Raw genomic sequence first — 26,021 nt, forward strand, 5'->3', positions numbered from 1 at the left:
TTTTACACCTACTAGATTGGCTAAAATGACAGAAGGTGAAAGTGATAAATGTTGGAAGGTATGTGGAAAACCTGGACACTAATTCACTGTTGGTGAAACTGTGAACTGATTCAACTATTTTGAAGAGCAATCTGGAATTATGCCCAAAGAGTTTTAAACTGTTTATACCTTTTGACCCAACAATACTACTACTAGGTCTGTTTCCAAAGATGATTCAAGAAAAAGGAAAAGAACCTATATATTCTTAAATATTTATCATAGCTTTCTCTGTGGTGGCAAAGAACTGAAAATTTGGGGAATGGCTAAACAAGTTGTGGTATGGGATCATGATGGAATACTATTGTGCTATAAAAATTGATGAGCCTCATGATCTTAGAAAAATATGAATAGATGAATGAAATAATGAAAAGTGAAATGAGCAGAACTAATAGACTAAAATAACAGCAATACTGCTTAAAAAACAACTTTGAGTGACCAAGTCATTTTTAACTATTATAAATACCCAAATTAATTACAAAGGACATATGAAGATAGATGTTATCTATATCCAGAGAAAGACTTGATAATTAGGAGTATGTTTAGAATAATTTTACATATACATGCATATTTGTGTCTAATGGTAGCCATTTATAGAGGGAGGAAGGGTAAAAAAATAAAAAGGAAATGTAGATGATAACCTTAAATATTTGAAAGTAATAGCAAGTTGTACATAATAGATTTGCAGTTTTATATGCAATCACCTTTTTTTTATCATACTATGTTATGGAAATGTTTGTTTTATTCCATAAATTAAAAATAAAATACATAAAACTTCCCAAAAAGGATATATAAAAGAAACAGAAGGCGGCATTGGGAGAGTGAGAGAGGAAAGGACTGGGAAAAGACTCCTGCCACATACAGTTGAATTTGAGCTAAGTCTTGAAAGATGCCAGGGCAAACAGGAGGCAGAAGTGAAGAAAAATTGAATTCTAGGCATGAGGTGACAACCAATGAAAAGGCATGGATTCAGATGATGGAATGCAAGGCACAGTAAGACCAGTGTTTCTGGATCCTGAAGCATAAGAAAAGTGTAAGTATACTAGAAATGTAGGGAGCAGTCAGGTTGTAAAGGGCTTTAAAAGCCAAAGAGGATTTTTTTTTATTTGATCCTAGATGTAATAGGGAGCCACTACAGTTTAATGAATGGGGTGAGGGACGGGGAGGTTGTAACATGGAAGAAGAGACTTAGAGCACAGGAACCAATCAAAAGGCTATTGTAATAATCCAAATATGAAGTTATGAGGGAGGAGATTACTGAGTGAAGAGAAGGGCATATATACAAGGGATATTGTCTCTTTGGGGGCTGGGATTATTTTTTGTTGTTATCTCTATATCCCTGGTAAACACTGCCTTTTACATTATAGGTGTTTATTAGATGCTTATTAGATAGGAAGGTTTGGATAGCCATATACTGTACAGCAGAGTAAGATTAATGGTTAAGATACACGATTGCCAATTCTTTCAAGTATCACCATTACCATCAAAAAAATTCAGACTTACTCCCACATGATAGTTACTGAATGATTAGTATCCACTGATTTAAAAAAAAGCAGATGATAGAAATGTAAGATAAATATAATAATGCTTTTAAACAAATATACATTTTGTTGATCTCAACACACACATATATACATACACACATGGTGCTTTAAGGTTTACAATACACTTTATAGATATTTTCTCCTTTGATCCTCATAATAACCCTGTGAAATTCATACTACTTCATCCTGTTATTATAAATTAGAACACTGAAACAGAGAATTTTTATGTGGCTTGTCCAAGGTCGCATAACTCTTTAAGTGTTTCAGGAAAGATTTGAACTCAGGTCTTTCTGATTTCAAGTTCAACCCTGTATTCATTACCATGTATTTGGAAATCCATATATTATTGTACATATTGTACATGTTGTTTATTCAGACTAGAGAGAGTATATTTATGTATATATTAATTCATAAGCCTCTTATAAAAATTCTAAAGTCCTACAGGATTGTTACATTCACAGGGTGAAAATTACTTCAATAGACATTGCAATTATTGGCATGGTGACCATATAGTCCTGATTTTCTAAGACCATTCCCAATATTTTTTAAGGAACATACTTTCAAAAAAACTTCATGTTTTGATGGATCACGGTTCTGCACTTTTTGTTAGAAAATGTGGTTACCATGGTTATAAGAAGATTAGAAAATGTGAATGACATCAACATTGGACTGATCTAATTGGAAAAACTTTGTAGAGTAGGTTGAATTTAAGCTGAACACTGGAGGATGAATAAGAAAGGCGAGAAGGAATTGTTTCTAGCAAAAAGAAAAAGTTAACAATGTTCAGGAAAATGAAACTAACACTGCATAAGGCATTCTATTTCTTGCCTCCGTACCTTCATCTGAGGGCCCCCAAATCTATAAAATGCGCTGCTTGCTCAGCCCCATCCCATAGAATCTCTAGTTTTTTTCAAAACACAACTCAGGTGTTAGCTTTCTACTAGAGGGTGGCACACTCTCATGACTGAATAGATGAGAGATGTAAGGGAGGCATTTGAGCTGAGCTTAGTAGGAAACTAGGAGACCCTAAGTGGATGACTGTGATTAACTTTCTTTAGTTCCCAACTAAAATCCCTTCTTTTACTGGAAGCCTTCCCTAACTCCTCCTAATGCTGTTAATTATTTCCTGATTACCCTAGGTTTAGCTTGCTTTGTATATATTTGTTTGCATGTTGTCTCCCCCTTTAGACTGCAACGTCCTCGAGGGCAAGGACTGTCTTTTGCCCCTTTTTGCATCTTCAGCACTTAGTCCATTATAATGGTAATGTAATTTGAATTTGAAGATCCCTTTGTGTTGGCAAAGATAGTAGGTACTAAGCACTTAGTAACTGATCAAGTCTCTTTTGGGGAAACAGAAGGTATGAACTTGCTAACATAACAGGAAGGGGTTGGCTGAAACAGGAAGCTAATGCTGTGTGTATATAAGGAAAAGTCCCAGGAAGGGACAGTCAGAATTTCTTGGAACCAGCATCTGGAGGCAGAGCAGCTACAGAAGAGAAATGAGAATTGAGAATTGAGTCAGAATTTCCTGAGAACTTGTGGTGGCAGAGCTTATTCTAAAGGAGGAGGCCAGGAGGCTGAAGAGGAGCCCAGGAGCCCCACTCCCCCACCCCTAGGCTGGATAAGGTGATTCTGATTTTTTAAATGAGCTGCAGAAGACTGAGGAAGCATGACCAGGATGCAGGAACTTTGTTTGTGTCTTGGTTGAGCCTTGAATTCCTGGGAACAGAAATTGTGAAGGATTTGAGATGGACTGGACCCTGTGAACTTCAGTGTGGAGCAGGACTTACACAGAGAGCTGAACAAGGAACTGGGAGCTGTCTGCCTTTGAATCTAGGTGTCTATTTGGTGGATTCAGGTAGGAGTTGCCTGCCTCTAGTCAAGATGAAAAGATCTCTCCATGGGTACTGAGTAGTGATGAAATTGTAGTTTACTAGTGACCTAGTAACCTAGGTCATGTGATCTAGGGATGGAGGATCTGTGTATTTTCTAATGATTTTCTTTAGTGATTAATGACAGTAATTGATTGCCAAATAAGTGACTAATTGAGTTAACTTACTGTGCCCCAGGAATGGAAGACTTTGAGATGATTGTTCTTTGTTCAAAACTTTGTGGCCACTATGTTGGAAACTATGTGGCCATTTTAATGATAAGCTGTTGTGAATATTATATTGTGATTTTCTGTGATAAGTTGTAATACTGTGAATGCTGTACCTTGATTTTTAAAGCCAATTCAGAAGGCAGTTGGGGCCAAAGTGGAAAGCATACAATAAGTGCCATGTGGACTCTCATACTTCACTGCCATAGCCTATTCCAAACCCAGAAGCATAGAAGAAGCTAGTCCAAGGACTGTAGTATAATTTCCACATTGAGAGGTTTCTACAATAAATGGGCCTCACTATCTTCAAACTCTGAAGCTCCCAAGTTCATATTCCAGGACTCAGATATGGATTGAACCATTGTGATATATTCAAAGACTCATTTGATGATTGCTATCATGAGCATATCTTAAGACTAATTGGAGTAGCCACCATATTGACTATTTGATTGAAAGGACTTCTTCAGCTACCTACCAAATATCTCTCCTGCAAGTCTACTGTGGCATAGCCATCTTTTCTTTCTATAATTGAGATACCAGGCAAATCACTTAACTCTGTGAACCTCACTATTTGTAAAATGAGGGGGACTGGTCAAAATCATTGATGACAAACTCAAATAGAAATGGCACCACTAAAAGTATATAGGAATCCCTCAGGCCATGTATTGACTTAGAAAATCACAAATTAGCATTATCTATGTTCTATTATATTTTTTTTCATTTTGTTAAATATTTCTCAATTACATTTTAATCTGGAACTCCCTTTATTGGGCCATATATTTGACATCTCTAAGTCTAGATAGATGGCCTCTAAAGTCACCCGTGGCTCTAAACTGATTCCATGATACCTCTGTGACCTGAAATTTCCACCACTGGAGTCTCTTTTCTGAGTTCAACAACAAAAGTGAGATATTGGGATTTCTATCTTGAAGGCTACTGCTAAAAGGGCATATATGTCACTTGGAAGGAAATGGAAGACCCACTAAGGGGTTCATTCTCCCTTTCTATCTCTCTCAGTAGTGGGGGGGGGAATCCCAATTTTTCAGATTATATGATTGTAACCTTAAATATTTACAAAGGTACACAAAGCCTTAGAGGCAACAATAGGAAGGTTTCAATGAAGAGGAAAGGAAGGAGAGAGCATGGCAAGAATTAATAATTGTAGCCATGATGAAGCTGTAGCATCAGCAGAGAGGGGAAAGCACTAATAGCAAACTCAATATGACTAGAGTTTGAGTTTACCTTAAAAAATTGCATTTTATTTTTTTCTTTATTTTGTATGTATTTGTTTCTGTGCATGTTGCCTATCCCTATAGAATGGAAACTTCTAAGGAGTAGGTATTGTTTCATTTTTGTCTCTGTATCCCCAGAACAGTGTCTAACACCCAGTAGGTATTTTAAATATCTTTAAGGATGACTGATTGGTTTTACCCAGGGCCAGTCTTTTTCTCAGTGTTATGCCTATATATGATTTTTAAAACACCACAATATTTATTGAAACCAATAGTTGGATACAGTTCCCTTTTGTCCCAATAGAATAAACATACTTCCATTCCATTTCTCAATGTAGCTAATTGGAGGGTGGAGGGGAGGAATTTTTTTTAACTTTTTCATTCTTCTTAAATGAAATATCTTCAAGTATATGATTAGGGCAGTGAAAATAAAGAAACAGAAAAAGCATGATTTATGCTGTTTTTTAAGTTTAACATATACAGACAAGGAAGCTTAAGCTTCAGTGAGGTAAGGATGAAGGAATTTACATGAAGAAGAATTGTACAGAAAAGAGAACTTTTAATAAAGGATAAATCAGGGTTAGGGAATTCCAAAAGGAATAAAGTTGAGAGGAGTAGAAAAATGCTTAAACTACAGGAAAAGGGGGAATTAGGAGGGAATTTACCTGTGAAAAATAAGACAGCAATCCTCCTGGTCCTCCTATCAGATCTGGGAAGATAAAACTATTCAGTCAACTAAAGTTTCAGCTTTGATCATAAGTCCTGGGTTTTCTCTACCAAAGTATAGGCCTTAGGGAGGTGTTAATTGATCAACTGAGATATACTAGAGCCTTGCATGCCGTGAGTGATGTGGATGGACAGAATCTAAACTCCAGGAATTGATCAATCCCTTATTAAACACCTCCTTCCTATGGGCCAGGCATTGGGCCGGGCCCTTGGGATACAAACACGAAAATCAAACATCTGCCTTTGAGAAGCTTACATTCTATAGGGGGGAAAGTACGGAGAGTGTAAGTATATAGAAAATGTATGCAAAGAGAACAGAAAGTAGTGGGGGATAGTGGAGATGGAGGCACTCAAAGCCAGAGGAAGATCTTTGGAGGGGATCACATTCTACCTTGTTTCCACACCTTTCATTCCTACAAAATTCAGAGGCTTGTTTTCTATCCTCTAAAATCAATCAATCAAGTATTTATTAAGCACCTACCAAGTCCAAGGCACTATGCTAGTTACTGGGGATGTAAATACAAAGAATAAAATAAATTCCTACAGGATGAGACATTCTGTACAAGGATAGCATGTAAGGACTTCTGAATATCTTTCCTTGCCTTCACTGACCTTCCATGGGTTTAGGATGACCAGTTTCCGAGAATAGCAAACTTAGGCTAAATAAGAATACTCTTTAAAATTGTTTTATTGCTATGTTGGTTTTTCTTTGTAATTATGGTTAAGTTATTTCATAAAATCTACTGTTATACTATTCTTACAATGTCAGTGCAGTCCAACCAATTTGTTATTCACTGGAGAAGATGGCAAATGGGCCACAGAATCCAAACTTCTTTTTGCTGAAGACTCTGGTTACGTTTTCCAGAAGTCTTTGGTTGGGTTTTCCATAGGAATTGGCCTTGAGGCAAAAACAGAGTTTGAGGTGCCCTGGAAATAGCATGAGAAAATGCCTTTCTTGCCTTATTTCCATCTTAAATAAAGAGCAAGGTTATGTGCTGAAAGGGAGTCGTTTGTGTTGGACCCAAAGAGTGAAGAGGGGAAAAAAAAATGGAAAGACCAGAACAAAAGTAGGCTGAATGCCTGGAAATAAATATGAACATATAAAAACATTTTTAAACTATAGATGTGAAAAATAGAAATCCCAAACCCAGTAAAGAGAAAGGAAATGGGCATCACTCTGTCTGGCCAAAGGGAATTACTGAAAGCAGAGGGCCAAGCGGACCTGTTTTGCTTGATAGAGTCCAGAATTATAATCTATCAGTAACTCAAGAATCTTGAAATTCCTCTCCTTTCATGCAGGGAGGGCTTTGTCTTGCTCCCTCTCTACCTCCAATTCCCCTCAGTTCACCTTCTTTCTTCTTTCACCAACCCCTGAAATGCAAACCCATCATCCTAAGTGGAGGGAGGGCAGCATGTAATTGACCTGGTGATATCAGTCTAAATGCTACTGTGTCTAAAATGAGCAATAAAAATGCCTTTCAAAACTGTCCTGAAACTTGAGCTCTGTCTATTAATATATATTAAAGACTTCCATTCAATCAATAAACAATGCCTCTTTCATTGAGGAGGAAAAAAAAAGAATCTGGGTCATGCATAAATATAGTACCTACTGTAAATAAAGGAGACAATGATGTGCTGACCAACTACAACTCCTCCTTCAGAAATAAATCAAATAATAACAGTAATAACAAAAAGAAGATTTTAAAAGTAAAGTACATGTACCCCCAAAAGAGCAAATGGTCTAATGAAATCACAGAATTCAAAACTACAAGAAATTCCACCTGGGCCAAACCTCTCATTTTCTATTAGACAATGCTGGAGTCCCCTGCCTCCTAGTGGGTAAAAAAAATCTTCATTGTTCTATTACATTCTAGAAGAGGAAACTGGGTCCTAGACATGTACAGTGACTCACTTAAGGTCCTAAAAATAGTATGAGACTGGAGATTTCAACTCAGTTCTTCTATTTACAAATTCAGTGGTTTTTCTGCTACATCATTATGCCTATAAAAGCATTTTTTTTATATTGTAAAGTACTATAGTGTAAGTTATTATTACCACTGTCATTGTTGTTGTCATTATTAGACATTTATCAAAGGAAGTCTACTAAAACTACCAGGGCTTTAATTAGTCATAAGTGATAATTTATAAAATGCGTATAGCAAGTTTCATTCAAGAATTCATAAGGATTTTTTTTTGCTTTTTTTGGAGGGGAGGGAAGGTAGGGAAATTGGGTTAAGTGACTTGCACAAGGTCACACAGCTAGTTTTGTGTTAAGTGTCTGAGATCAGATTTGAACTCAGGTCCTCCTGACTCCATGGCTGGTGATCTATTCACTATGTACCACCTAGCCATCCCCTAGATTTTATAAAATAGTAGGCAATAAATTTAAGATTTCACATTGCTCCATATATGGGATTGATGATATGGATTATCTGTTAGTTAAATTTTAGTTAAATAAATTTCATTTTCTTAATGGTTTCTACCAGAGAATTGGTGGAGATATTTCTATAGGGGGAAAACAATGCTTCAGGGGATTGAGTTGAATACATTTGACTAGAAGGAAATTAAAATGACTCTGAGTCCTGTAATGGTAATGGGAATTTGAAGCTCTTCCCTGACCCTTAATAAGTCTAGAGGAATTTGAAGAACTTCCCTGCTTTGAAAGTAAACTCTGCCCCCTAATAAGCTGAATGTAGTCACATGGAGCCTGTGGCGGGAGGAGTTTGCTGAAGGGTGGAGCAGAGTCCACAGGAAGCTGGGAGTCAGAGCCAGAGAGATGGTGGGAGAGAGAAGATGCTCAGGCAAGGAGTTAGTCAAGTTTGTGAGTAAATATTGATCTTATATTGATTTGTGGGAAGGCTAAAGGATGCTGTGGCTCTCCATGTAGTTATTAAGGCTTATTAACATCTTTGCCACTATGATGGAATTGGCTTACTGGTTTTGGGATTTGGTTTTTCTGTGTCTGAATAAATGTTTTGCTTCTGTCCTATATATGGAGAGCCTGTTATATTTTATGATCAAGCACCATGCAGGAATATTTATAGTCACAGTCAGTATATTACGTGGGCACTTTAAATATTACATTAGCACTACAAGCCTCAGGGCATGCTGGGAATATGGAATGGACCAAATTGATCTGAGTTTAAGGAGGTAGAGGCCCAAAAGTTTCCCCATTAGAATATAAGCTCTTGGTAGATAGGGTCTATTTTACTTTTGTCATTGCATCCTCAATGCCTACCATATTTCTGGGCACATAGTAGGTACTTAATAAATACTAGTTAATTGGTTGATGTATTTCAGAGACAAGATGGGCCAAAGATGTGTCAGTAGATGTTGACAATTGCAATTCAAAAGGTGAAAGGGACCAGAGTTTAAGTTATTGTGGTGGGCCTTGTGTAGTTATTTGATCAGATACCTGGAAGCCAAGAGGTTAGCTCTCAAGAGTGTTAGACCCAGTTAAACATTTAATGACTCATGAAAGTGTAATAAGGGATGAACAACCCTCCAGAAAAAAAGTATACATAACACAATTTTAAATTTAATTTGCATTATTAGCAGTTTCTTCTTCATTTTCTTAAATTTAGATTACTAACAAAAAATAAAGTTCTGCTTTGTAGCATATTTCCAAGGTATAAATACTCACGCTGAAAAATTAACAAGTGGCTCTTCACAGCTGGCTTGAGCTGGCTCCAGCACACCCCTAGTTTTACTATCAGATTCTACCAATAAGTATCACAGATGTGAAGAAGCATAGCCTTAAACTTTTTTTTTAGCAATTCATGAAAAAATAAGAATGAAAGCAATATAAATAACATTTATATCCTATTGATGATATGGATTAGCTGTTAGTTAAATTTTAGTTAAATAAATTAAGTAAATAAATAAATAATAAAATCCTATGTTGAGGTTTTCGAAGCACTCTACAATTCTTCTATCTGATTCTTACGATACCTTTTGAGATCAATACTAACAGCATACTTATTTTTAGAAACAGAATTCAAATTTAGTTCTCCTTTGACTCCAAGTCAAGTGATCTTTCTCCTAGACCATGTTGCTTTCCTTGACCATAAGATCACAGGATTTAGAATTAGAAGGACCCTTAAAATTGCCTCATTCAACTCACTCATTTTGCAGATGAGGGAGCTGGGGCCCAGAAAGGTGTACTAATTTCTCCAAGGTTGAACTAGGATTGGAACCCAGGTCCTCTGACTAAGTCTTGTGCTCTTTCCAAGTATACTTTGTACTTAACACAATGTTTAAGCTAATAATAACAAATTGTAATTCACCTACCCTATCTGAAATCAGGTATATTGTTTAATAGTTAATATAAAATGCTTAATTGTTTTCATTTTTGTCTTTGTATTGCCTGTCAATAATAAAAACTTAATAAGTGCTTGTTGAATTGAATTGAATACACTGATGAAGAAAATCTCATTTGGCATCTGATGGAAATTCATCAAAAAATAGAAAAACCAAGTTAAAGAAAAATTAAGTCACTTTTCCCCTAGGTTAGACAAGGATGAAATGGTGAGATAACAATTAGAATTTATTAATCTTGTGCCAAGTTTCATACTTTATCCTCTAGACCATTCAGTCTTTTGACAAGCCAAAAGGTGATATTAAAAAGAACTTCCAAACAACTTTAAATGCTGCTTGTGAAAGAGGTGAGATAATATTAGATGACTGCACATAGTCATTAAATAAGATGTAAATGCTGATTTATTCCACTAACAAATTATGGGGAAGCCTTAAAGGAAACATAGGTGGAGACAGCAAACAGAGGGAAGCATGTATATTCCTGACCATATAGACAGCAAATTATATGAAATACACAAGGCACAATTAGCTGAATATAAGTCTGTCATTTAGTGCTAGGGGCTGGTTTAAACCCCAGTGGATGAAAACTGTGGTTTCAGTGGTTTTCTATGATCACTATCTCAGAAGCACAGCTAAAGAGTATAAACAGAGAGATGGTGTTGAACAGTGTTTCTGCAAGTGAAGTGGAGCAAAATCAGTCCAAGTCTCCCAACAGTCACAGCATGGATGCTAACTTTATTTTTATAATTTTTACTTTTTTCATCTTTCATTCACACTTGATCCACATTTCAAATGGTCCATTCCCTCCTTCCCATTGTTGCTGTTGCCTGCGAGCCATGCAGATTCCTGAGCCCTTTGCCAGGGGCCATTGCACTGATCTAAAGAATACAGGATAACTGGCTAGGTGCTGAACTTCCAGCTGCCCCTTTGTTGAGGCATGTGGTATGGTGGAGGACATGGGTTTGAATGTAAACTCTGACACTACCTGTATGATGTTGGATAAGTCATTTAACTAGCATCTGCCTCAGTTTCCACAACTATAAATTAAAGGACATTGAAATCTATAAGGTCCCTTCCTGCTTTAGATCTATGAGTACCTTTGCCCTTCTCACCTCTGGCTCATTGAGTCAATATCTTAAACTAAAACTGTTAACCACAATATTTTAAAAAGTAAAGCAACACTCAAATTAGAAACTAGAATTCTGTCCTGGATATATAGTAAAAGAGGCCCAGGCCAGGCCATCATAAGGAGGAAGAGGCAACTGAACATGGAAGAGGGAAGACTTGAATTTTAAAATCTCACATCAGATACTTACTAGATGCATAACCCTGAGCAAGTTACTTTTCTCAGTCTCCTCCTCTATAAAATGGGGATAACAATGGCTCCTATTTCCCAGTGAGGATCAAATGAGATTAACATTTGTGAAACATTTTGCAGACTTTAAAGTGCTCTATTATCATTATCTCTTCAATATGTGGGAAGCTATAATTTTATTAATACCACATGTGTAGGTTGATGGCTGAATCTTGTTACAAATGATTCAGCACTCTAAAAGGGGTCCAAACTCATGCTCATCCATTCTTCAAGATAAACAATACCTTACTTTGACTGTAGAGATGTGAAACTATGGCAATGGAATTAGCAGCAAACTCATAAAATATGTAGATGACATTGAAGGAGCTAGGAGAAAAAAAAAGTCTGTGAGGAATAGCTTATAGATGGTCCTGACTAAAACAGAGTGAGGTAGAAGTCAGAGACTGGGAAGAGGGGGAGTATATAAATGACCTTCCAAGTTCATTTACATCTGTAGTGCACAAAGATAATATTTTCCCTTTTGAGACCTCAGGAAAGGCTGTCTTTTTAACACATGCTGCTCTGATGTGGATGTGTCAAATTTGAGGGCCCCAGGCCTCATGTGGATCACAAAACTCCCTAGTGTTACTAGACCAAATTAAAATCTAATCAGGAAATGATTTAAAAAATAAATAAAAATGCAATACAGCATAAATAATGTTCATATATAGTTTTCCAAGTCAAAACACAGTTGCAGAAATCCCTTTCTATTTGAGTTTGACACCACTGCAAGGGACATCAAACAAAACTGACAGAGAAGATGGAGATGGAAGAGGAAGAGGAGGAGGAAGAGAAGGAAGAGGAAGAGGAGGAGGAGCAGCAGCAGCAGAAGGAGAAGAAAAGAAACATTTACAGACTGTTATAAAGTTTATAAAGCTATTGCTTATATCATCTTACTTTCTTGTGAGGTATCCCCATTTGGCAAATGAGAATACTAAGGCTCAGAAATATAAAGTGACTTGCTTCTTGCAGCTGATAAGTGACCAAGGCAGTATTTTAACTTACAGCATCCTGATTCCATGTCCTAGAGTCTATACATCATGTTATATGTTTACTAAAAGAATATCTACTACAGTCTTTGCAGAAATCCCATCTATTGTTGCATCTAGAAATTTCATCAAGATGTAAACCCATGCCTATGAAGGTAACTGAGGGAACTATATGAATACAACTACAAAATACTCTTTCCTGAAATAGAGGCAAACCTAAATAAGTGGAGAGATATTCACTGCTCATGGTTGGGCTGTGCCGGTGTAATAAAAAATGTTAATACTACTTACATCATTTTAATTATTCAATGCCATATCAATCAAACTGCCAAAGGATTACTTTTAAAATCTAGAAAAAAATTCCTCTGGAGAAACTAAAGATCAAGAATCTCAAAGTAAATAAAGAAAAAGGGGGGAAGGAATGAATCTTATTGATACTTAATTTCAAACTAAGCTACAAAGTAGTAATCATCAAAGCCATTTGGGTCTAACTAAAAAGGGGGGAGGAGAATATCAGTAGAACAGATTTGATACATATAGAACAAAAACAAATAAACATAGTAATATGATAATAAACTCAGACCTTAAACCACTTGAATAAGGGCTCATTCTCTGAAAAAAATACTCCAGAGAAAACTGGTAGAAATTTACATAATTATCTCACATCATATATGACAATGAAGTACAAATAGATGTATGACCTAGATATTAAAGGTTATAGGCAAAACATATTACAGAAGCAAGGAAGAAAACATCATTTTATGGATGGAGAATTCTTAAATTCTTGACCAGACAAAAAATAGAAAGGATCATAGGAGATAACATAGAAAATTTTGATAACATAAAATTGAAAAGTTTCGGTAAAAATAAAATCAGTGTAGGTAAAATTAGAAGAGAACTATTAACTGAGGGGAAAACATTATTAACCAGCTTTTCTGATAAAGGTTTACTAGCAAAACATATAAAGAACTGATTCAAATATATAAGAATGGCAGTCATTTTCCCAAGTGTTGTTTTTGGTAGTGGTGGTGGTGGTGGTGGTGGTGGTGGTGGGATATGAACAGGAAGCTGTCAGATGTGAAAAAAATGTTCTAAATAATTAATAATTAAAGAAATGTAAATTAAATTGACTCAAGTTCTATCACCTCACATCTACTAAATTCACAAAGATTACAAAAAAAGGAAAATGACAATTGTTGAGGGATTGGGGAAAAACAGGCACATACACTATTTATGGAACTATATATGACTTGGTCTAACTGTTCTACAAAGTGATTTAGAATTAAACCCCAAAAGTCACTAAATTGAGCATACTCTTTGACCCAGAGATACTGTTACCCAAGGATATATCCCAAGTAAGAAAAATAAATAAATTTGTAAATGTACATGTGTAAGTGTGTGTATATATATATATATATGTTTCTATATTATCAGCATATTCTATCTATATATACATATTTTACAAATGAATCTTTTCAGTACACATATCTACATCATACACATATATAGAAATATGTTTATATTTCTCTATATATTAACTTTTTTTACATAAAATGTTTAATATACAACCAGCGTCACAGACAATAACAGGTCATTATATGTATGTGTATATAAAATGCACACACATATATACATATATACATACATATAGTATGCATATGTATGCATGTACTCCTGTCACAGCAAAGAACTAGAAAGAATGGGAGTTGCCATCAACAAGAATATGGCTAAGCAAATTGTGGCATGTCCATATAATCAAATGGAAATGATGAAAAAAACAATTTCAGAGAAATCTAGGAAGACTTGCATGAACTGAGACAAAGTAAAGTGAGCAGGATATGGAGAACAATTAACACAGTAAAAACACTGAAAAGACAGATTTTGAAACATTTAAGAACTCTTAATGCAATGATCAGTCACAATTCTAACTGACGATGACATATGCTACTCATCTTCTGACAAAGGTATAATGACCTAAATATAAGAATGCAAATAATAGGATGAAACATACATTTTTTTATTGTGGACTATGTGTGATTTTATATTTCTTGATAATGCTTATGTCTTAAAATGAATGTGTTTTTCTATTATTCTCTGGGGAGAGTCGGGAGAAGAAGAGAATGGGAAAGGCAAGGCAAAGGAAAGGAAATTGAAGTATTTCTTTAAATGAATAAAAGAGAATGTAAGACAAGAAAGAAGAAAAAATAATAGCATGTAATAATATAGTGTTTGATAAACCTCTAAACATGAATTATTGAGGAAAGTTCTCATTTGATAAGAACTACTGGGAAAACTAGAATTAGGCGGAATTAGGCTTAGAAAAAACATATTACATCATATTCCATAAAAATTCAAAATGGATATGCTACCTAAAAATATTTGTATTGCATATCCCATAAGGGTTTGATATTCAAGGTCCATAAATAATAAATATATAAGCTTAAAAGTCATTCCTCAATAGAAAAATGATTCTCAAAAGAAGAATTGCAAAGACACAATCAGGAAAAGAATGTTCTCCATCACAAATACTAAAGGAAATGAATATCAAAACAACCATTAAGTTTCACTTCACACATAGTACATTAGCCAAGATGGTAAAAGATGAGAATAGCCAGTATTGAATGACTTGAGGAAAGAAAGGCAAAGACTACAATTTAGTACAACCATCTTGGAAAGCAATTTGAAATTCCACAAGCAAAGTGGGCAAAATATTCATACCCTTTGAATGTACAGATTTCATTGTTAAACTCCAAGGAGATAATTGATTTTAAGAAAGGACTCCATGTACACCAAAATACTTACAGCAGCACTTTTTGTGATATCAAAGTATTGGGGTGGGGAGAGCAGATGTCTATCAATTAGGGAATGGCTAAGTAAATTGTGGTATATAAATGTAATGGATTATTACTGTGCTATAAAAAGTGTTGAATATGTAGAATACAAAGAAGCATGGAAAGATGTAAAGTGATCCAAAGTGACAAGCAGAGCCAAGAAAGCAATATATACAATAACTAAAACAATGGAGTTGGAAAGAATAGTCACTACAAAATAACCAAAAGTAAATGTTGCTAAATTACTAAGAGCAAGTTTGTACCTATGATTTCACTGGTATAAAGAACTCCCAGGTAAGAAAACTCCCTTCTATTAATGCAGGTTGGCACCTTCTCTGCAATTTACAGTCTTGCAGAGTTTTAACTTTCCCATGGTCACAGAGTCCAAATGCATCAAAAGCGAGGCTTAAACCCAGGTCTTCCTGACAAGCACTAGAATAGTGAAAAGTACTAGATAAAAAGGGCTATAAGGAGATACTTGGAAAGATTTCTATCAGAATTCCAAACTCAGGAAGGAAAAGGAAGAATCCATGAAGTTCATACCACACCCTAAACCAGGAAATGGAATTTAATTTTGCAGGAGAAAATATAACTTCTTTATCAGCTCCAAAACTCACTATGATGGGAGTCACAAGGTTTCTACAAGTGCTAGTAGTGTGATTTTGGTTTGAAACGCCACCAAAAACAACTGCCATTGGCTTGTTAATTTTCGTGAAAATCAAAGTAAACTATGGGAAGAAAGAATTTTTCAAGATACTGATTAAATTTGCACATTCCATTGCTTTTTCTTTTGCATTAGGGCATATGTGTAAACTAATAAAACAAATACTTTTAAATGTCTTAGAAAGATTTGTAGGAAAAGCATATGGAAGACATCAAATCCATACATTTTTGTTTTTCTGTACTACTAATAAGGATGAGAAAAGCAGTGTGTTGTAGTGGACAGAGAGCCAGTACTGAGGTCGGGAAGACCTAGGTTCAAATTTCTGACCCATGTTGACTGTGTGACCCTGACCAAATCATTCAATCTCCCAGAATCACAGACAACTTACAAAAACTCAAGGTTGAACATCAGTTGTTGATCTACCCTGGTAAAGGGGGTTTCCTCACTGAGACATTCCCTACCCTAATAAAATCACAGGTCCCAATCAAAAATAATAGTAAGATACAATTATTAGGGGATGGAGGTGGTGATGTTGCAGGAAAAGAGAATTGTATCCACTAGAGACACCCATTCAGAGTCATTTATCTCAGAAAGCACTGCTGACTAGGTAAGTCAGAAGAAAAATTGGAAATGACACAAGCATCACTGATCATGTAGGAAAAGAAATATATTAAAGTTGGTCCCCAAAATCATAAGCAGATTATTATGACAGTATAAATGACTTTCAGCAGTAAGAACGGACTGCTTTCACCTCAAAGCTTGAAATCTTCCGCAGAATTTTATTCTACACATTTGGCTTCAAAGCCATGTAGTCCACAGCCAGGAGAGAAATCAAAGTTATGTTTTCTCTACCATTGACTCCATCTAGTCATTATATTTAATAAACCAGTGGGATTTGAACTAAAAATTTGAAATAAATCAGATGGTTTTAATGAAGGCTTTTCCACATTTCTATGGAAACCAAATAAATTGGCATATTTTCTTAAAACAATAAATCCCTTTCTATAAGTGATTTTTTTAAGTAGAAACCAGTATATTTAAAAATATTTCTGTACAGAATAGTGTATTTTTTAAAGTTATATAAACATTTTTGCTAAAAAATTATGCTAAAAATTAAAATAATTCCAATGATGTATTTTTAAAACATATTTTCTTGTAAAGAATAAGACTTTAATTCTCTCATGAGTTTAACCATGAGGAAGCCCTCATCTGTGGCAGTAGCCCCCAGATGCTTTAAGGGTATTTCAGTTGGGAAGAACCCAACCACAAGAGTACCATTAGGAAAGCAAATGAAGTTAAGCAATGATTTAAAGTGAAAAAGATTTTCTCCCCTAGGTAGGTTTTTGCCACACCTAATGTCCAAGATGCCTTTGTCTCCAGTTCAACCAGACACAGACCTATTGCCTGCAGCTATGTATATGTTTCTAGGTGGAGTAATAAAGTCTTAGCAGTTTGATGCCTCTAAGTACCCTACATAGGTCTAATTCCCCAATACTCTTTCCATGCTGATTTGGGATATCTCAGATTCTGTCTTTTCAAGAAAATTCCTGGAGAAGTCTAATTTCTTCTCCAACTTCTTTCTAGGCTTTTAAAATAAAATCAATTGTTTAATGCTTTCACCATTGGTCACTGTAAATTTTCCAGACCAAGTCAAATATAAGAGATCAAAGAGTATTTTAAAACACAAAACAAAACAAGGTTATCCCAAGAATAATCATGCTTGGAATTTCCAAGCATCTAAAAAAACCCACATACCAATATTTTGAAATTGATTTCATATCACTAGAGCAGAATGTCCCTATAATACTTCACTGCTATAATAGAATGAATTTCCATATAATTTATCAAAACATCCAGGGCCAAAAGATGGATTTCTGTGAGTCACAAATGTGTTTGTATCGGGGGTAACATAGCAAATCTTTGTTAAAATTAGTAGGGAATATGTGCAAGTTAGACTAATTTCCCTTTCATCCCATCTAGAAACTTCTGATATTCATGGAAAAACATGCAATAAAGCAAAAGATAAAGGAGAGGGGCGGCCAGGTAGCACAGCGAGTAAGAGCACCAGCTCCAGTGTTGAGAAGACCTGGAGATCGAATCCCAGGCTCAGACACTTAGCACCCACCCAGAAACACCTGGCCGTGTAACCTTGAGCAAGTTACTTAACCCCAATTGCTTAGGGGCGGCCAGGTGGCTCAGCGAGTAAGAGCACCGGCTCCAGTGTCGGGATGACCTGGATCAAATCCGGGCTCAGATACTCAGCACCACACCCAGAAATAACTGGCCGTGTAACCTTGAGCAAGTTACTTAACCCTGATTGCTAAAAAAAAAAAAAAAAAAAAAAAAAAAAGATAAAGGAGAAGTTCTTTAGTTTGAGGATTCCACCAAAACACATTAGTTGAACCAAAGGAGTCCTGTGGCATCTTCTGTCAATCATGGCAATGAACTTAGTGTGGAAATGAAGAACTGCATCAATTTGGGAAAGATAAAATTAATCAAGGAATTTAACTGAAGTAATCTGCTCTAACTTTAATTAGTCTATACTGCTTGAAGAAATTTACACTTGATATGGTGCAGCCTTGAATCCAAGTCTTTCTGACTTCCAAGCATAATTTTGATCCACCGTTCTACAGTGCACTCTAAGTAAATCTCTACAATTATAAATTGTGGAAAGAGATTTCAACTTCAAATGGTAGTAAAGAGTCCCTATGCCATTGAAATCACAGATCTAATCTTTATCCCCAGCCTGAAGTCACACTATCAGGGAGGTCAGAGAGAAAGAGAAAGAGAGAATCTACCAGCAAATAACAGAATCATAGAATGTTAGAGTTATTAGTCTTCTTTCTTTTGCATAGCCTTCTCTCGATTAATCAATCAACTATGATACAGGAGAGTATTAAGTACTGAAGATCCAAATACAAAAATGAGAAAGCTCCTATTCACAATAAGCTTATATTCTATTAGGGGGATACAATAACATGTTATGAACACAGGGAATATACACAATAAACTATAGCAATGGTGACTGAGGAAAAACTGGGGAAAACAGGAAAAGCTTCTGGAAAGAGGTAGTAGTCCTTAGTTCCTTGTAGGACTAAAGAAAGAAAATGACTAGGTTAAGTCCTACAAGGCCTACTTCTAAGCTAGTGGCTGACCTTGTCATGCCCCATAGTTTCCCAAGAGTATAATCGGAGAAGGGAGTACAACTAGCATATCACCTTGGCTCTAGGCTTTTCCATTACTGTCTTCCCTCCCCAACCCAGTGATCTCAAGTATAGAAGAAATGAAAAAGTTGCTTTTCCTTACTGGACTCCTATCTCTGTACATATAATGTCAGAATCCAGTGCCTTTACTTTGACTCCTTCCAGAAAAGAGAGAGAGTATAGCTAAATTATTAACATATCCTACTGACTCCAAAGATAAGGCCAATATGCCTGATTGACTAGTGAGATCACAGAGAAGGGAAAATGTCTAGGAAGACAAATCCCTTCAAGGAGAACTGAGATTGGGTCTAAGTAAATATCCACATAAGTGTAAAACAAAAGGCTAAGCCAGGACAGTATCAATATTTCCTCAGAGTTTGAAAATCCAAGGCATGAAAGCCAGAAATAAGTTGCAAGAGTAGAGATTCAGACTAGAAGATCAATACCAGATTTAGAGGCAAGATACAGCATCTCAGAGATCTAGTTGTATATTTCAGTCCATATTCCCAATGGCTTAGTCCTTTTATGGAATCTATATGAGTTCCCTGCACTAGGGTGTCATTGTGGTCAGGGACCAGATCCACCATGCCTCCTCCTGACTCACCCATGCCAGTAAGGCTATGGGGTCAGACAATTATAGCATTCTAAAAACAATGTGCATTTTTAATTCAGTAAGTATTTATTGAATACCAATTATGTGCCTAGCATTGTGTTACTGCTCTGGGGTATTGGAAAGAGTTATATCTAACTCATGTTCCCCACATTCAAGTCATTTACAATTTAGCTGGGAACACAAAACTTAGAAGACATACATGAAACAATCCAAAAACAATTGAAGTCATAATTTAATCAACACATAAGGGCAGATCTGGACAGAATGTGGGGGGTGGGGGAGTGAAGGGAAGAGAATACCAACATCATGAAAATAACAACTAAGACCATTTGGCTGATTAAGGAAAAAATGTTTAATAAAAGAAATCTCTAAGCCTTTTAGGACTACAAAAAGAATAGTAACCTTAAGATAGATAATCCAGCTTTCTGTCATAGCTCTACCTATGACTCATAGAAAATATTCATATATTCCTCCAAGCCCAAAGTTTGCAAAAGTCACAATGAAAGACCAATTCTGTCATTACCAATGCTGGAAAAAACTTCTCCCTGTGGTTCTTATTAACCCAAAGAAAAGAAAAATGTGGGTGCAATATGAGGATTTAGTCATCAGAAAATCTATGCTGAATGCTAAAATGTTTTCTGGGAACTAAAAGAAAAACAGCCCACTAAAAATAAATCCCACTACCCGACTACAGTATCTTGATGTACTATACAAATGAAGTCCTGGATCCTTTTAAGATTGGATTGGTTCACTGAACTTAGAAGTAGTAGGTGGCATTTGCCCAAAGACAGCTAAGGTCCTTTTCTAGTCAAGGAGCCTCTCATTATTTTTTTTAAAGCAATTGGGGTTAAGTAACTTGCTCAAGGTTACAAGGCCAGTTATTTCTGGGTGTGGTGCTAAGTATCTGAGCCAGGATTCGATCCTCAGGTCATCTGAACACTGAGGCTTGTGCTCTTATTCGCTCAGCCACCTGGCCGCCCCTAAGCAATTGGGGTTAAGTAACTTGCTCAAGGTTACACGGCCAGGTGTTTCTGAGCCTCTCATTATTATCCAATATTTCAGGAGTCCTTGAGTGAGCCTTAATCTGGACTGGATACTGTGCTATTTACAGTTTATGATGGATGTGGTTCATGCTTTCCTGAATGCTAATATTTAGTTTTATTTCTCTATCTTGATCCCTCTACTACAACCCTGGATATAAGCAATATAGCTGGAAGTCAGCATCTTAGACATGGAATATAAAGTGTTGAGGAGTCATACTCACCACTTGTGTGAACTGAGACAAGTCACACATAGACCTCAGTTTCCTCTGCTGCAAAACAAAGAAGCAAGGGAACACAGATGACCTCTAAGTTGCCTTTAGTTCTAAATCTGTGATCCCATTTTATTTTTAATTAAATCTTATCTTTTTCCCAATTACACATAAAAACAATTTTTAACATTCATTTTTAAAAAATTTTGAATTCCAAATTTTTCCCTCCCTCCCTCATGCTTTCCTCCCTAAAACAACAAGCAATTTGACATGGTTTGTGTGCAATCACATAATACATATTTCCATATTAGTCATATTGTAAAAAAAGAAGTAGACCAAAAGAAAAAAGACACACACAAAATAGAGAAAGTGAAAAATAATGTGCTTCTATCTACATTCAGATACCACCATTTCTTTCTCTGGATATGGAAAACACTTTCTACCATGAGTCTTTTGGAATTGTCTTAGATCTTTGTATTGCTGAGAAGACCTAAGTCATTCATAGTTGATCATCACACAATATTGCTGTTACTGTGTACAATGTTCTTCTTCTTCTATGATCTCATTCTAGAAATTTATGACAATATATTGGAAAACATATATGTTGAGTTCTTCAGCCAGTGTGGGTGTAATCAGAACAAGATTTGCCTCTCTAGAGACCTCAAATATGTTCCTTTTCTAGGGGGATCACTGAATCATGGATTCAGAGATGGAAGAGACATCTAGTCAATATCCTTTAACTTATAGATGAAGAAACTGATTCCCAAAGAAGCAAAATGATTTGCCCAAGCTCACACAGATAATACACATGGCTCCTTATTCACTCCATGTTGCAGGCAAACTGGCCCATTTGCAGACCCCCAAAAGGACATTTCATCCTTAATCTTCATGCATTCATATAGGTTGTACATTTTGTCTAAAATACTTTCTTCTCTTACTTCCACCCAATGGAACCCCCAGTTTCCTTCCTGGCTCAGCTCAACTGTTACCTCCTAGGATAAGCTTTTTGTAATTCACCTAGTTGTTAAAGGACCACCCTGCCCCAATAACCAACAAATTAACTTGCATATATTTTATGTGGTCTTATTTATATCTATGGCTATAGCTATATCTATATATATCTATATGTATGTTTATATGTGTGTATGTATATATGTGTGTATTTTTTCACATGTTTTCCCCCATCAGCCCAATCCACACAGTAGAATACAACTTCCTTGAGTATAGAAACTTTGTTATTATTATTATTCCTAGCATAATACCTGTCTCATAGCAGGCACTTAATGAAGACTTATTGAATTGAAAATGACAAAAACAAAATTTGAATCCAGTTCTCCTGATGTCAACTACTTCTGTCTTTCTACTGTACCACTCTTTCTTGCCAAGTGAGTCTTTTAAATCATTTGTATGGACACAAGTTTGTTGTGGACACTAATATTTTCCCAGTCTTTTTTATTTTGCTTTTTTGGAGGGGAGAAGGCAGGGCAATTGGGGTTAAGTGACTTACCCAAGGTCACACAGACAGTAAGTGTTAAGTGTCTGAGGCTGGATATCAACTCAGGTCTTCCTCACTCCAAGGTTGGTGCTCTATTCACTGAGCCACCTAGCCGCCCCTAGTATTTTCCCAGTCTTGGCTCTTCTTGATTTGATCTGAGAAATGTTCTTTTTGCTACAGATGGAGGAATTTAGAAATTATAGTGTCTTGGTATAAATAACCCAGTTTAGCACTTGAGATGCCAAGATGGTGGATTGAGGAAGGAACCCTCTGAAGAACTCCCAAGTTCCCCTCCAAACAACTAGAAAACCACCTCACATTGATCTGGGAGTGGGGAAACAGTTTAGTAGTACAGCAGGAAAGGCCCATCTCACTAGGGGGGTGGGGAGTGAGGTCCAAGTGCATCAGCAGAAGCCAGGCTCACAGCAGGGAGCCTAGAGCAAGGCTCCAAACCTGGGACAATTGACCAGTAAGGCCCCACCCTCCTGCAAATCATCAGCCCCCTGGGCAAGTGAACAGTCTATGAAGCCAGCAAGGCCCCACCCCAGCGACCCCACCCTCAGCACCAGGCATGCCTTGATCTCATTGATGACCAGTAATTAAACTCTGCCCTAGCGGCTGGCCAACAGCTAGACACCATGACTCTGGAGCCTACCAACACAGAAACCCCATTTCCATAACAACCCAGAATCAGGGCGCTACTCCTGAGGCAGATCAGCAACAAGATCTCTCCTCTTCGACCAGCCAACAGAAAGACTATATTACCATAGTAACCCAGCAGCAAGGCCCCTACACCTGGAGCAGGTTAGCTGCTAAACTCCACACACAGGGGAGGCCAACAGGGACTCCTCCCACCCCCCAATATAATTGGCCTACCCTCCAGAGAAAGCAAGCAGCTAAGTGAAAGACAGCAGTAAGACCCAGAACCCCAGCACAAAAACCTTAAGACAGTGTAGAGCCAGAGCTCAACTCTCACATAAAAACACCAAGTGACAACAACAACAACAAAAAAATACTGACCAAAAACAAGAAAAAAAAGAGCTTGACTATAGAAAGATTCTATGATGACAGGAAGAATCAAAGCATAAGCTTAGAAGAGAACAATAGTATTAAAATGGCTACATGTGAAGCCTCAAAGACAAATATAATTTGGTCTCTGTACCAAAAAGAATTCCTGGAAGAGCTTAAAAAGGATTTCAAAAAGCAAATTAGAGAAGTGGAAGAAAAAATTGGGAAAAGAAATGAGAGCAATGCAAGAGAATCATGAAAAAAGAGTCAATATTGAGCTTGAGAAAAGATATGCAAAAACTTACTGAGGAAAATAACTCCCTAAAAAATAGAATTGGCCAAATGGAAAAGGAAGTACAAAAGCTCACTGAAGAAAATAAGTACTTAGCAAATGATTCTTGACTGACTAACACTGACTAATGTTCCCAACACCTTTCTTCAGCCACTCCTCATAGTTAATTGAATTTTAGACTGTGGTTAAGTCCAAGCTGTGACAATGACTAACTTTATGACCATGAGTAAATTAATTAACCTTTCTGAACTTCAGTTAGTCATCTTTAAAATGGTGAAGGGAAAGACAAGAAGGAGAAAACAAACAGTGTACTTCACAGGACTGTTACAGCAAGGATAAAAGCTTTGTTGCAATCTTCAAAAAGCTCTATGAACATGAAGTAACTTTCTTTTTGACCAAGAATATAACATAGCTTGCATTTTTTTTTTAATTCCTTGAGAGTTGCCGGTATTAAAAGAATTGATTTCTCTCCTCTCCCTCCATCTTTATTTGTCATTCTCAGAAAGCAGAGATTGGGTATTATTCATGTGGTCAAAAATAGGCAGGGTCTATAAATAATGCTTCAGAGGAGAAGAAACTCTATTGCTGCTATTTTAGTTATTTGTTGAATTCCAATATACCTAGGCCTATGTTTTAGCCTTTCCTTGTATACTCATTACTTATTACAGTACCTGGTACACAAGTCTACAACAATCAAAGCTTGTTGACTGAAGAAGCATACTTTTTTCTTTGCAAAAGATATTTAAAGCTCCCTCATTTGTTTCCCACAAAATTGACTCAGTCAGCATTGGAATTCAACAAATAACTAGGAATATACCCTTTTCTCAGCAGTACATGACACCTACACAAAAACTGACCATGTATTAGAACATAAAAACTTCACAGCAAAATGCAGAAAAATAGAAATAATAAACACATCCTTTCAATACAATAAAAAATACATTCAATAATAGACAAAGGAAAGAGAAGTTAAAAATTAATTGGAAATTAAATATTCTATTCCAAAAAAATTGGTCAAAGAACAAATGTTAAAGAAAGTGATGACAATGAAACAACATACCAAAATTTGTGGCATGCAGCTAAAACAGTACTTAAGGGAAAATTTATGTCTCTAATTGCTTGCATCAATAAAATCGAAAAAGCAGATAAATTAATTGGGTATGCAATTTAAAAAACTAGGAAAAGAACAAATTTAAAATCTCCAATCAAACATCAAATTGGAAATCCTGAAAATCAAAGGAGAGATTAGTAAAATTGAAAGACTTTTGGATAAGGGAAAATTTTAGAACAAAAGAAGATATAGAGAGCATTAAAATATGAAAAATAGATCATTTTGATTACATAAAATTAAAAAGGTTTTGCACAAAAAAACCAATGCAAAAAAAATTATAAGGAAAGCCGAAAACCAAGGTGGGAGGGGGGCTTTGCAACAAGTATCTCTGATAAAGGCTTCATTTCTCAAATGTGTAGAGAACTGAGTCAAATTTATATAAAAAAAAATACAATTGATAAATGGTCAAAGAATATTAACAGGCAGCTTTCAGACAAAGAAATCAAAGCTATTTATGGGCATATGTAAAAATGCTCTAAATCACTATTGAGAGAAGTGAAAATTAAAACAATTCTGAGGTATCAACTCACACCTATCAGAGTGGCTAAAATGACTTAGTTATGTCTTAGTTATCGTATTAGATATGACTCAGAATGACTTAATTATAGTATTTCAATGCATAGTCATCACCACCACGTAATCAATGCACCCTGTTTTTTCAGTCCAAAAATTGGTTTATAATCTTTCTGTACATCATATCATTTAAAAGGGAAATGAAACAATAATGTATTCACCAATGGCATATAGACATATATTTATTTCTTGTGCATTGCAAGTCACGAACCTAGAATTCTCAGCTCACATCCATTGTCAGTATTCAATTTTAATATATATTAACATCTTAATGCATTAAGTGCATCTTAATCTTGCACGAAAAACAGTTTAGTAATAAATAATTTTTAAGTAATACCAGCACAATTTTTTAAAGCTTACATAACGATCACATCCTACTTTTTGCAAAAAAATCCAGTAATTATGCAGTGAAATACAGTATTCTCATCTATACAATGATAAAAACATTGAGTTTTTTTTAAATCCCCTAGCTTAGCTGGCACTGTACTATTGAGTACTTTGAAAGGATGTAAAAACTAAGACAGGCTAAAATTCCAAAATTAAGTATAGGAATCATCTTTTCTTATGTCCCTAAAGGTTTCTTTTGATAGGTCAAAAACTGATTCAAATAAGACAAAGAAAAGAAAGTACTCTAGGAAGGATAGGGTAGGGCGGGGGGAGTGTTAATGTCTAATAAAAATACA

This window comes from Petaurus breviceps, unplaced genomic scaffold, assembly GCF_028583685.1.
Source record: "Petaurus breviceps papuanus isolate PSGF00001 unplaced genomic scaffold, PetGlider_PUasm1.0 90734, whole genome shotgun sequence".
Lineage (NCBI taxonomy): Eukaryota > Metazoa > Chordata > Mammalia > Diprotodontia > Petauridae > Petaurus > Petaurus breviceps.